This window comes from Cataglyphis hispanica, chromosome 8, assembly GCF_021464435.1.
Source record: "Cataglyphis hispanica isolate Lineage 1 chromosome 8, ULB_Chis1_1.0, whole genome shotgun sequence".
In the NCBI taxonomy this organism is placed as follows: domain Eukaryota; kingdom Metazoa; phylum Arthropoda; class Insecta; order Hymenoptera; family Formicidae; genus Cataglyphis; species Cataglyphis hispanica.
The window spans coordinates 3,928,607-3,941,672 of NC_065961.1; the positions used below are offsets into that span (position 1 = coordinate 3,928,607).

Here is a 13,066-nt window from a genome sequence, read left to right on the forward strand (position 1 = left end):
CGCGAGATATCGATCTCCCGAAGAGAGAGAATTTTGCGGTTTTTATTCTTTCTTTTTAATCCTCCGTCGAATCTCCTATTAATCTATTTCATTTTGTCGCAATACATTCCTTTCTCTCGCCGCTTTTCTTTTCGCGCTATCTCTCTCTCTCTCTCTCAGTTACTTCTCGCCGACGCGACGTGACAGATGAGCCGGTCGATTTTCCATAATCGATGAAATGACAGGTAAGTTCCGGAGAACTTACCAAATGTGATTTCTCTCACGTTTCCTTCCTTTCGTCTAGGCGTCTCCACGGATTTATTTCCCGAGCGTGTGCGGTGGACATCCCCGGCAAATCGTGTCGCAAAATCAATATCTCGGGATACGCTAGGGAATTCCACGAGGACGATTCTGCCGGAATAGAGTTTGCAGATAGTTGGAACTGTGCGGTGTGTCGTACTAACTTCCGAATCGTCCAGATAAAGAAACGAGAATGGGGGAAGGGAAGAGCGATAGGGGTGTCTCTTCTTTGTATTCCGGAGAATGTATTAATTTACTTATAATACGGGAAAATTAATATCGCTGTAATTTTGCCGGAAACGCGAGAGTTGTTTGTGCGAATAATGACGATTACGTTATAATTATATTTTCGTTGCAGATCTCGAGATAGTAATATTTCTCGTAGAATATCGGGATATCGATAAAAATGGACACGAGAGTCGCGAGCAACGGCTTCGAAATTTATCTTTCCAAAGCGAAGCGGCGTAAAAACGTCGTTAAAACACTTCGTACTATAAATTTCGCTTTGACCGCTCTTTTTCTTTGTTCAATGCAGGACCAAAGATAACGAGACTGAAACGGCCCTTTTTACGTTCGCCCATCCCTGCGCGGCTAATTAAACGGCGGTAAAAGCGAAAGAAAAAAGATCGCAGCGTGCGCTCGCACGCGCGGTTTCCGAATCTATAATTTGACACTCGGTCGCGCGTTTAGCCCCGAAGGAAATTGTGTTCGATATCGATTAATTCGAAATTGCATTTGTACGGCGAGAAGCGGGCTATAATTTGGAAATTAATAAAATTCGCGCGCGTGAAATTCGTACTATTTCACGGGAAGAGCTAGTGAATGGTCGAGAACGTTTACGATCACGAGTAAACCCCTGAAACGTGCACCTCGAACGATCCTACGACGGATAGTGCGCGTAGTTTAATAATAATTCCGTGTCGAGATTTAATAAGAGATGCGCTCACCCTCCCTCCCTCCCTCCCTCTCGTGCACTCTTCGCCGCGAGCTAAAAGAGGGTTGGCCGCTGTCGTTTCGAAATCGTTGGATCGCGCGTTCGTTCGGCGAGGGTACCGAGGCAAACGTAACTTAATTACTGATTTTTGCGATAAGACGGGAAGCTCTCTCTCCGACCGGAGGAGGAATAAATGGGGGAGAAGAGCAGCACGCGGAGCGAACTCTACGCGAGGAAATGCACACAGAATCGGGCACTATAACCGCGCTATTAGAATTTTATCACCACGCCGCGAACGAGACGGCAAAATAATAACGCGAGCTGCATGCTACGGCGAAAGATACACGCCGACGAAGAGATTCTATTAAAACTATCTGCGGAAATTCTTACGCGAAAGTCGTCGAGTCTTATCAGCTTGACGTGATTAATTTCTAACTGTGGGGAATTTAATAATCCCGGATAATTAAATTTTCTACGCGATTTTTTAACGAAAGATAAGAAGAGCGGTGATTCCTCTCATTTTATGCGCGAGCGACTTCGTATCATTTACAAATGCAAACATCAAACGTAATTAATTCGCGTATGACGTTTACGAGAGCGTATTATGTGTCGTGAGATATGCATTATATATCAGTGACATATAAAATGTTTCGTTCACGATCACGTTACCGAAATATGTATAGCCACGTCGCTCGTAACACACGTTCAAATCCTGCCTTGCTGGCATTTTTCATTTCACTCACGTATCTCTAGATAAATGCATTATTATCACTCTCCAGGATTGATCCTTTGTTGTGCACTGCGCATAGAATTTTTAATCCTCTAATGAAACAATAATCTTTTCATCGGATAAGAAAAATATTCTCATGATAAAATTGAGCGAACATGTGGGAGGGAGACGGGAAGAAAAAATATATTTTTATTGATCTTAATTATAAATTTAAATAATTAAACGCTTGCGGAAATATTTAAACGTAGGCGTTATACGTCAAGCGATTGTCAAGAGATCCCGGGAGTAGCAGCTTTTAATTTCGTCAGCACTTTTTACCTCTAGGCGTTCTTCACTAGCTTTTACGAGGGGATCTTCCACGAACGGATTTCATTAACGTAAGCGTTCCTATCCTGCGCGAAAACACGAGGCAGCAGCGAAATGAACATCAGATATATCATTCGTTACTTCGGCCATGTTGCTCATTCTCAAAACTCGAGCCAGCACAGCTCGCTAAAGTATTCATTCGTTGAAATGAAATGCGCGTGAAATATTTTGTGGAATTTCGGTAAACGAGGGACCAATTCTTTCGTCCGTCGCAGGCGAGTGGTTGGTGCTTTAGAAAAGAAATAAAACTTCGAGATGGAGGCACTTAATAATCGACACTCGAGAGAATTTCATAAAAAATCTCGAGAAACAGCTTTATTTTCTCGTTTGGGTTAAAATTCAAAAGCTCTGAATGAGAGACGGTCCTGAAAACGGTCGTGACATTCCCGCCATTCTTCACACGTGAATAGCAAGTATGTATCGCGTTGCTTAATCGCGCAAAGTTGTCTTTGAACTCATAGCCATTAATTATACGCGGCGCGTTACATTACTCAGCCAAGACTACGGTTCATTCATTAGAAAGTTTAATCCCAATTCACGAGCGTCGAGTTTCTCGCAACGCATTGTATTATTGCCGTACTATTTTTCGTCCTTTATTGTTGGTTTTTCCCGAAAAGAAAATTTGGCGATTTGACACTTTTATGTGGCAATCAGTCTGACGACGCTCGCACAATCGACACCAAGTTGAAAGCTGCCTATTTTTTTGAATTCTCTCATATTTCAGTATCTTAATAAAATTAATTATTTATCTAAATGTATATGTCTTTCAGAATTATTTATACAAATTTAAATGTTTATATATTTATCAAATTTTGCTATAGTCTTTGAAATGTACTGGTATTATTAAAATGTCAATGTCGCTTATAATTAAAAAAAATTTGTGATGATAATGCGTAGAGTCAGACAATTAAAAGCAGTGAAGGAAAGGGTGCATTTCCTATCGGTTTTTTTTTTCTTATCCCTTTCTCTCTTTTATCACGCAGCGAGAACGTGACAGGGAGAATTTTTTTCACGTTCACAGACTGAAAGCGATTCTAGATCGGTGGAAAAAAATAGAATTGAAAGCGATGTACATATAACACTCCTCGACATTTCCATTCGCGCGAGTCGTTTCGGACGTGATTCTCGCAGCGACGATTTTCGTTTCCGCGGGGGAAAGCAGGTACGAACTAGAGACAGCTGGTAGGTATGTATACATTCGGCAAACTGCGAGGAGAGTCGCACGAGAGAGGATGACTGTGAAATACGACTTACATCCCGTATTTTACATTTTATTTTATATAGGCTACCCCGTGTATACCGTTCTTTTCGCGCGCATTCGGGTCAAGTGGCTATGAATACCGTATATCCAACTGCGGCCGTCTAAAGCAACCGGCCCAATTTGTCCGTCACATATTTCATCGCCGCCTCTTCCTCTTTTTCCGAAATAGCCGCTTATCGCGCGACATTACCCCGTAGGGCTCGCGCGAAAAGATGACTTGGACTACTTAAAGTAACTTATGCGCGTCCGACGCTTTTTCCTAGCTTTTACGAGGTAAACTCGAGCGTGAACACTTGGTCTCAGCTGGCGTTTTAACGGCCGCTCCGATAAAAGGCGCGTTATATTATATGCTGATCTCCATTTTTTTTTTTTATTGATTTCTTAAATAGCCTAGCGTTTGCTAAATAAGATCAAATTCTGATCTTATTTAACGCAGAGGGCTGAGAATAGATTAATTAGTCGTCAGAAATTAGTCCTTTTGATTTCGTGTTACATCCTTGTTTACAAGAATAATAATCGCTATACGGAAGAGAAATGTTTCGCCGTAAAGTCTAACTCATGTAAATTATTCGACCGTTAATCTTTATTTTCATTGTAATTGACATTGATTTATGACACCGACACCGACAATTAAAATCGTTGAAGTATTTACAATCCGACGAAGCATGAATCTTGCGGAGAAACATGAAAAGAAAGAGAGAGAGAGAAGAATCCGCCGAGATATGTCAAAGTAGAGAAAGAAAAGGTATCTCTCTCTTCTTCGCTTCGGTAATAAATTCTCGTGGAAATATGAATCGACGCGAAGGCAGATTCGACGCTTAAGGTGCATTTACCCCGTAATCCCCGAGATGCACGATGCATTTGGGCTTGAACTTCGTGGATAATGACCAGAACTCGATGTAAGTCACGATCCCCAGTATTACAGGGTGAACTCTCTCTCCTCGTCTCTCTTCCACGTTCTCAGCACGAGGCCCCTCTCCCCCTTTCCCCCTCCCCCCCCCTTCTATTTCTCCTCGTCATTCAGTTATAAGGATCATTAAGGGCTCGTGGTTGACGCAGCACGAGCGTTATTTCAAAACAAAATGTATTCAACGATCAAAATAATATAATCCTTTTCCTAATTTAAATGACGCTGTCAAATAATACTCAAATAGTAATAGAATTTTATCTAAGAGAATACTAAAGAATTTAGGTTACAGAAATTATAGAAACATTGTTGAATGTTAAAATTAAAGATTTATATATTATCTATTTTTATTTGCATGCATATATTATTTTTTTTCTGCCGTTCTCCGACTATCACTTGTGAAATCTTCTCTAACAATTTTCTTGAGCGGATTCTAAAATGTAGGGATAAGTATTTTGTTTCCTTTTGGAGAGGAATCTCAGGTGGCACTTTCGAAGTCTGCGCTAATTGTAAGAATAAAGCCACGATGCCACGTGCCGTGTTTGCGTTACATTTAACAGATACTTCTAAATAGCCGTAACTCGCGACGACGCGACAATTATTTGATTGATATGCTGGTCTTCTCTCTCTCTCTCTCTCTCTCTCTCTCTCTTTCTCGCTTTGTCTCTCGAGATGCATCCTCGTTTCCTACTCTCACAGCCGGCAATATTTAACTCGACCCTGTTACATGTTGGTCTGCTCGCGCGACTGGTTTCATAGTGAAAGAAAGCACGTGGAAGACACGGTCGGCGAGAAGAGAAAGACGAGGTGGACACACCAGACACGAGAAGAAGAATTACCCGTCCATGTGGCACGTGGTGATCCATGAATAAACCCGGTTCGATCCGGTTCTCTCTCTCCCTCTCTCTCTTTTTTTCTTTTTCTCTCATACCTCGGTGATCACCGCCGATAACTAATCGCGCGTTTGAAAACTCATAGGTACACGCGAGACGCTAACAGCGCTATTTCACGATACACGACGGAATCGGACGGATATCGGAATCGAGTCGGTGCGAAGGATGCACAGCCCGTATTTCATGCGGCCGTTCCGATTTTGCGCGATAGCGATCGTGACATTTTCTCGTTCATTTTCTACGCAATCGAAGTTCTAGAATTTGCTGCTTAAATTCTATTTTTATATTATATCGGTGAAAAGTATGAAAACTCGCGATAAATTATATTTAAATTACACTCCCGCGCGCAATAATATTCCAATAAAGTCTCGTGGAATTTACGCCAATTACGTCGCGTTCTCCGCGCGACAGCACAAGCCCTCACGCTCGTTTCGCATTCTGCTGGCGCGATACTTTGAAGTATCGCTTACCACGTCCACGTAATATGATGTAACGCGACGTAATTTCTCTGTCAATGCAAGAGTGAGAAGAGACGCTCCTTCTTCCTTTCGCTGCATTTCTAGGTAATCGCTCTACGATCCGCAAGGGACGGTATTTCTGACCTGCCGACCCTTCGTCTCTCTCTCTCTCTCTCTCTCTCTCTCTCTTTATGGGATCAGTATCCCATTCCAACATCTCGTGACTTTACATGTCCAAACGGATGGGGACGATATGTAGAACTCTGTGAGCTGTTTCCAATTACGTTTTCCCGCGTGAAATCGGATAATGCTTCTCAAATCGAATAGAGTACTCGATCAATATGAGAATAGATATCAAGAGAGATGCTTTACATTGTTTCGAATAAAAATTATAATTTTCACACCTTTTTCCATATATCTGCATTTATAAGCAGAAGCATTCCAAAGTGTTTTTTTTATTAACGTAAGAGATTATACTTTAAACTGAGATAATTAGAGAAAAACTAATCGATTTAATGGCGCGGAGAGCAGAGTGTAATAGAAACGAATCACTTGGAATTTCAACGATGTCCGAAGGTTTTAGTTTGATCGTGACGGTCCGCAGGGGCGTTTAAAAATAAATTTAAGCCTCGCGCTTGACTGATCATAGATACGAACCGCTCGGAATTGAATCGCGAGTTATCAAGAAGCTTGTCTCGAGTACCGTGATGTTAATTCGAAACTAGTCCCGGGCTAGAAAAGGGGACGTCTATTTGCGTTGGCTGCACGAAGCCTGTTTTCTACGAGGAATATTCTTGTATATTTGACTAAAACAATGTGAACGCGCGTGGGAGTGAATTCATTTAAATAAAAAAAAAAAAAAATAGATGAAAATAATTTAAATAGTAAAGGTACTGTGTGCTGTTTTACTATAATATATAAAGAAGACTGATATTATTTATATTAATATAGTTAATATACATCTATTGCAAAATTACATGTTTACAATATACGAGAATATATGATGATACACTTTTTGTTTTCCCATAATATATAAATGAAATCCAATGTAATTAATTAATTTAATCCCGCGAGATCTATTGTTTCCGGAATTTTGCGTAAAGACGTTTTTATAAACCGCACTCGTTTTCTATTTATTTATATAATATTAAAGACGAAAGTCGTGCATATCGTGCGTATAAATGTCTTATTATAAAAATCGATAATTCGTATGCTCGCTAATTTGTCTTACATTTATCGGGAAATACTTAACATCGGATTCATCCTCTTTCCTGTGTATTTATTCACCCTTTTTCCCTTGTCGGGCAAATATTTGCGGGTCACACCTACTACTTTCCCCTTGTAACCGTTTCTTCAGGCCAGATTTATCGGAGTACGGAAATCTTATACGCAAACAGTGCCTTTCCTTGTAACACGATTGGCTTTTACAATCTACGGAAATGTTAAGATCAATTTTCGCAAAGGAACTTTGCGCTCCGATTCTTTCTCCTAAATTTTCATATGAATATTTTCTTTTAAAATTGTGATGTCAAAAATAAAGAGTGGAAAAAATATAATTATTAAAAATTACAGTATGGGATAAAATTTTAATTCTGGGAACAAGTACCGAATTTTTTTTCCAAAACTCAGCGAGATTGATCTTTTTGAAGTAAATTGTTATACGCTTTACGCGTTGATCTCCGACATCAAACCGGAGATAAAGTAAAATGCGTAACGGTCGTTACGCGGCAACGGAAGTCATTCACCAGTTTCGTAGACGGGATATTCTAAATGTGGAACGTGTAAAATATACGCGACGAGGAGATGTGAATAAATAATATGTGCGACAAAATATCATCCACCATATACACACACATGTTGTCTGTACGCGCGAGAGCTAACAAAACTCTGTTGATAGATGGACGGAACGCAGACATAATACGTACATTCTCATTAAAATATCTCTCTCTTGAAACGCGTATTTTGAAGAGAACAGCTTCCTCGTATGCATTTCTGTATATCATAAATATTCATAATTTCCGAGACGCGTGAAGAATAATGGAGATTCAATTTTTTATCGCGATATTTAACGTCCGGAGATAAGATAAGATTTCACTTTCAACATCTAACCCAGGTCAGGGGAACGCGATTCAACTAGACCTCCAATGTTCGCTTTCAATACGAGCGAATGCGTCTTCGATCTACAACACGTTGCGCCGACAATGAGTTATAGCAACGACGAGAGATACCTATTGCGGGGGAGAGATATATTCAGCGCTCGCTCTCTTCAATGGTAATCGTACTTTTCATTTCTTCTATTCGACATTGTGCGCGCACGCACATTGGAACTATCGTCCGCCGCCATTCGTACGTATAGCACAATCGGGACTTGCAAATGTGCAGTGGCACTCTCGTCTGGATACCAGAAAGAGAGAGAGAGAGAGAGAGAGAGTTCTCCCTTCTCCCCCCTTTTATTGTTCTACGAGCATTTTAAAGTACACATATGAACTCTGACATTGGCCTCGGAGGGTGTTATAACAGACACGCTCTGCAGCGCGTCCTATAGGGCGACGGTGCTCATTCGACATTGACGATAGGCATTACGTTAGCCTTGACGCATACAGCGCGGCCTTGAATGTTTCTTATTGCAAAAACAGGAGCCACATGGACGTGGGATGCATCCCCTCCCTCCTCCTTTCCGTCGCCGGATAATCGACATTTATATGCATAGTAAAGATAATCCTTCATGCATCGCTACACTTTGCATGCGCAAACGGGCTGATATGCATAATAGAGATGACTTTTTATGCATCAAATGCCTCATAAGGTAATGATAAAAAAATAAAACAGATTAGGAGCGAGCGGCGTGTGTAAGTATATAGGAAACTTAAAACTTTCCGCGTGACATGAAACATTTATCGTCCATGAATGATTATCGTGCGGTGAAATAGAACTGCGGGGAAAAATGCGTATGCGGTATAAAATAAAATGAAACAAAATAAAACTGCCGATGGATAAAAAAACTGCGATGAAAGAAGAGTGCGGACGTGCGCGTATCGATCGTAAATTCGGCTCGAAATCTCCATTGTTTATATCGACTCGGGATCAACCCGATCTGAGCACCGCTGAGCCCTAGATACGCGCGTATATATGCATTCGATGTATTCAAAGGTGCAACCCTTTCATTAGCGTGTAGGCCATGCGCTCTATTATCCCCAACAAAACATCCGATTCCATTGTCACGCCGCGAACAATGCCGCGTCGCGGTCACGTGTTCTACTTTCAATCATTATTCGCGAAGTGTGCATAAAATTGGCAAATTGCGTCGATCGTACATATAGTCTTAACATTAGAGTTTCTCTCTCTCTCTCTCTCTCTCTCTCTCTTTCTCTGTGTGCTATTGCCTTGATGACAGCTGTCGTCTCTTCGCGATGATCGCGCTTGGAAACAAAGATTGCGTCGATTAATAAAAGCGCGTTTTTTTCGAAACCTCGCTTTCTCTTCCTCTCGCGCAATAGAACTTAAATCCTTGGACTTGCCGTTGTCTCGTAACATCGAGCATTCTCGTCTATTTTTTATGAATTTTGACAGTAAAAAATTTCTGAACATTTTTATAAAAATAATTATATTTATAAACATTTTTCGAGATTTTCATTTTATATACATAAAAATATAACGTACGTAGACAGTTATGAGTTGTTGGTAACGAAAAAAAAAAAAAAAAGTCGAAGGGTGAAGTGAAGGGGGTTATCCGGCTGACTATGGAAAAATTCGTTCGACTGTCGAAAAAAATGCACGGAGGCACGTGCTCCACTTTTCACAGATAGAAGGGATGAATTATGCTGAACAGTATATCCCATTCTTTCGCAACCAGTTTGCAAACATCACTCTATTATTAGGACCTAAGAGAAGAGTCGTCGGGGGAGCCTATTCCGGAATATTAAACAACAATGCCGTTGTGTGTTTTCGTTAAAATCGCTCATTTCATGTAACACGAGCATATTTAGCCGAACAAAGAAATTACGCATTTAAGAATATATATTTATGAGGATATAATTCATAGGAAAGATAAAAATATTGCACTCATAAATTTCACGATATTCTTTGCATATGGTATTAGAATATATATTAAATCATATGATTAAACTGAATTGAGAGACTATAAATTTCCATTATTTTTAGATTGATGATAATTATAAATAAATCATCGATAAAAATAATGTAAAATTATATCATCATAAACATACACGTTTCCAGCTCCCGACGACAATTTAATTGTAGCGCGATATATAATCGGATCTATTACATGAACCAAATCACCGCTTATCAATTATTCCGAGCAAATACGGTGATGTATATAGGAATCTATTGCGGATTCGGATCTATTGCATACAGGATAGGGTAAAAAATTATATATTCACGAGCTTGGATCTTCACACATCTTCATAAAAGTAAAGTAAAAATGAGAATATAAAATTCGTTTTGATCTTGGCATATATCCTGATTTTAGTACTCACAAAATATAAAAAATTGAATTTTTTATATTTTGAAAAAAGCGGAGAAATCCACCTTTAACCTACCGAATGATAAAACTAACAAAGTAAAGTATTATAAAAGATCGAGAGAAAAAATTGTTTTTGGTCTTATATATATTCTGCCCCTGTTAGCTAATATTTTTTAAATTATAATAAATAACATTTTATCTCAGTTGCTCTTAAAAGCATTTAAAAAATAATTAATTCTGATATATTTACTTTTGGATTTTGTGCAAGTATTAAATAATAGAGGTACTAGCTTTCGAAGAAAGCTCATAAATATATTCTTAAATGCGTAATTTAAATAATTTAATTTTGGCATATGTTTTCTTTTAATTTGTTGTGATGGGGGTGTTAGTTTATCGAGAGTTCTTATCACAATAGGAAATACTCGAGTCGAGTGATATTTCCGACAAGGCAATCCACTGATAAAATGGATGACGATCCTTCAAGGTAACTGAGTGCACGTCACTTTCGGGCTTGCTCGCACTACGAGTATCATCTCCTATGCATGTACGTGAGCGATAGAATAGATACTCATACTCGTTTCTCGATATTCTCACAGACGAGAGCGTGCCTTATCGCGTTTAATTTCTCATCGCGAATCGATCTATGCGCAAGTCAGCGATAAAGCAAGAAGACTCGAGCCCCGCCGACATTCATCGCCGCGGGAATTCTCTCCGCGGCTTCCGGAAATGAAACGGAGCAGGACGGATGCGAGGGAAGACGTGAGCCGAGTTTAATTATACAAATATATAATGGGTCATAATAAAATATTTTGCTCGTGAAAGTAAACACTTTTTATTTAAAAGCCTCTAAACGCTATATTTTATTTCATTCTACATATATATTATAATTTTGTAATGAAAATGTGATATATATTATTTTTAACGAAGGCGCAAAAAATTTTAATGAATGCGTTGCGGTAATTTATTTTGTCAACGTTCACTGAAAGACTGAAAATTTCTATGTCTACGTAAGGGCTATCATGAATGGTATGCATCGTGAAAGGCACGTTTGCCTTCGAACTAAATCGATCAGTGTTGACGCAAGTGGCCGGAAGATTCGGTCGGTGAAGAGGTTGATGACCTTTAGATATAAATAATATCCGTAAAAATACGAGGAATCGCGAAATAATGGAACATCGAAAAAAAAAAAATTGAATTTCAATCTGTAATGAGTTCCACTTGCTTTCATGGCGTTGGCTTCAATAAAGTTGACGAGAAGAATGTCTGCTTCACTTATTCACCTTCTTATCTCGTGACTCGTGACCGTAAATTAGAAAAAAAAATATTTAGAGTAAAAAATGTCTTGGTTCAAAACTTGTTATCTGCTTGTAGGAAATATCTAAAATAACGAGTCGTTTTGCTTGTCTGTATATCTTAACTATAGGAATTTGGCTTTCATAATGCGGAAAGATTACGATCCCTTGAATGGAACGGACGAATAGCGGATATTGTAGTGCGCGGATATTTGCGGAAACTATATAATCGCGTGACATAAGTGCAACTGCGTTAAATTACGTACGGCCCAGAAATTACACGGCTGACCTAGCAGCTAGCCAAGGCAGTCTGGTGAGGCCATTCACACTGTTGCCATTAGAATACATATGCTGGGGAAGTCTTTTTCTCGTAACATTTTCCGACGCGCATGAACGTTTTTACTTCACGATTTTAAAAATCGCCACAAATATATTCGTTCTGAGAGAATGACAATCGATGTTGTCATGTGAAAATCTTGTTTTTTATTGAAAAATTCCTCTCCCCGCATTTGTATTCTCGATAAATGCGCGAATAGATGGTGAGAAAATTGCAATAATACGATAGACATCTCGCGACATCTTTAATCTTACGTCGAGTGTAAAGAAGTCTCCTGGCGGCGACCACGTGCTTCGCACGGAGAGGTGGGGGGCTGCGGCCAGAAGCACGTGCGAACCTTCCTTCCAAAGCCGACGTCCACGAACAGTACAACACACGCGTTCCCGAACTTTTTTCACAGCGATCGCGACGAGAAATCATCAAAGATCATCGATAGCATCTCTTCCGCCCGTAACATTTCTCCATATTCGCATCCGCTTCTATCTCCGCGTTTATCGATCCTTTGATCTCATCACTCGTCTAGGGTCTGATAAAGCGAGCTTCTATCTCGAGAGACCGTCTCGACCGCTTTCACGAATGAACGGCCCGATAATCGTATCACGTCGATATGAATAGGCAAGCGACGAGACGATGATTCCGACGATGACGACGACGATGAAAACGACGGCGAGTCTACTACGAACGAAAATAAATCCGTATATCAACCGTGACACAATTATCCGGTATTCTCCCTCCGTCGCTAAAGAGAAAGAGAGAGAGAGAGACAGAGAATCCCCGATGATTTACTGCGAGCAGACGGTCAATGACAGAGCGTGCGCGCAGTACACTCGCGAAAGTTCCCGGGTAGACTCGTCTTAATTAGATGCGATTAAGCGCGACGTACGCTCGGTCGGTCGGACGAACGAGAGGAACGTGTGGACCGTAGGAGGCTGAGAGAGGCTGCGACCTGTCCGCTTGGTGACCATCGTAGCACTGAGCACCGAGCTCTCTTTCGACCGATGGGTATAGGGCTTCGGAGCGGCACGCGCTCTCTCGCTCTCTTCGTCGAACCTGTCTCGGTCTCTCCGACTCCCGCACGTACCCTCCCTCGCCGTTCTTCCCTCTTGCGTTCCCCGAATATCTCTTT

At 40.4% G+C, this 13,066-nt stretch overlaps 2 protein-coding genes across 7 annotated transcripts in view; one reads left to right on the top strand and one right to left on the bottom strand.

Moving 5' to 3' along the window:
* LOC126851350 (mediator of RNA polymerase II transcription subunit 20) overlaps positions 1-13,066 on the top strand; it is a 77,905-nt gene that overhangs the window by 15,924 nt on the left and 48,915 nt on the right. The gene's annotated exons all lie outside the window — the stretch shown is intronic.
* The window catches only part of LOC126851344 (facilitated trehalose transporter Tret1-2 homolog), a 62,214-nt gene that overhangs the window by 14,187 nt on the left and 34,961 nt on the right, over positions 1-13,066 (bottom strand). For 2 of the 4 annotated variants that reach the window (XM_050595218.1, XM_050595217.1), the window contains exon 1: positions 12,195-12,901. The exons of the other annotated variants lie outside the window; for them this stretch is intronic. The gene's annotated coding sequence lies outside the window, so the exon portion shown is untranslated. Of the gene's footprint in view, positions 1-12,194; positions 12,902-13,066 lie in introns of those variants that run through there. 4 annotated transcript variants of the gene reach the window in all.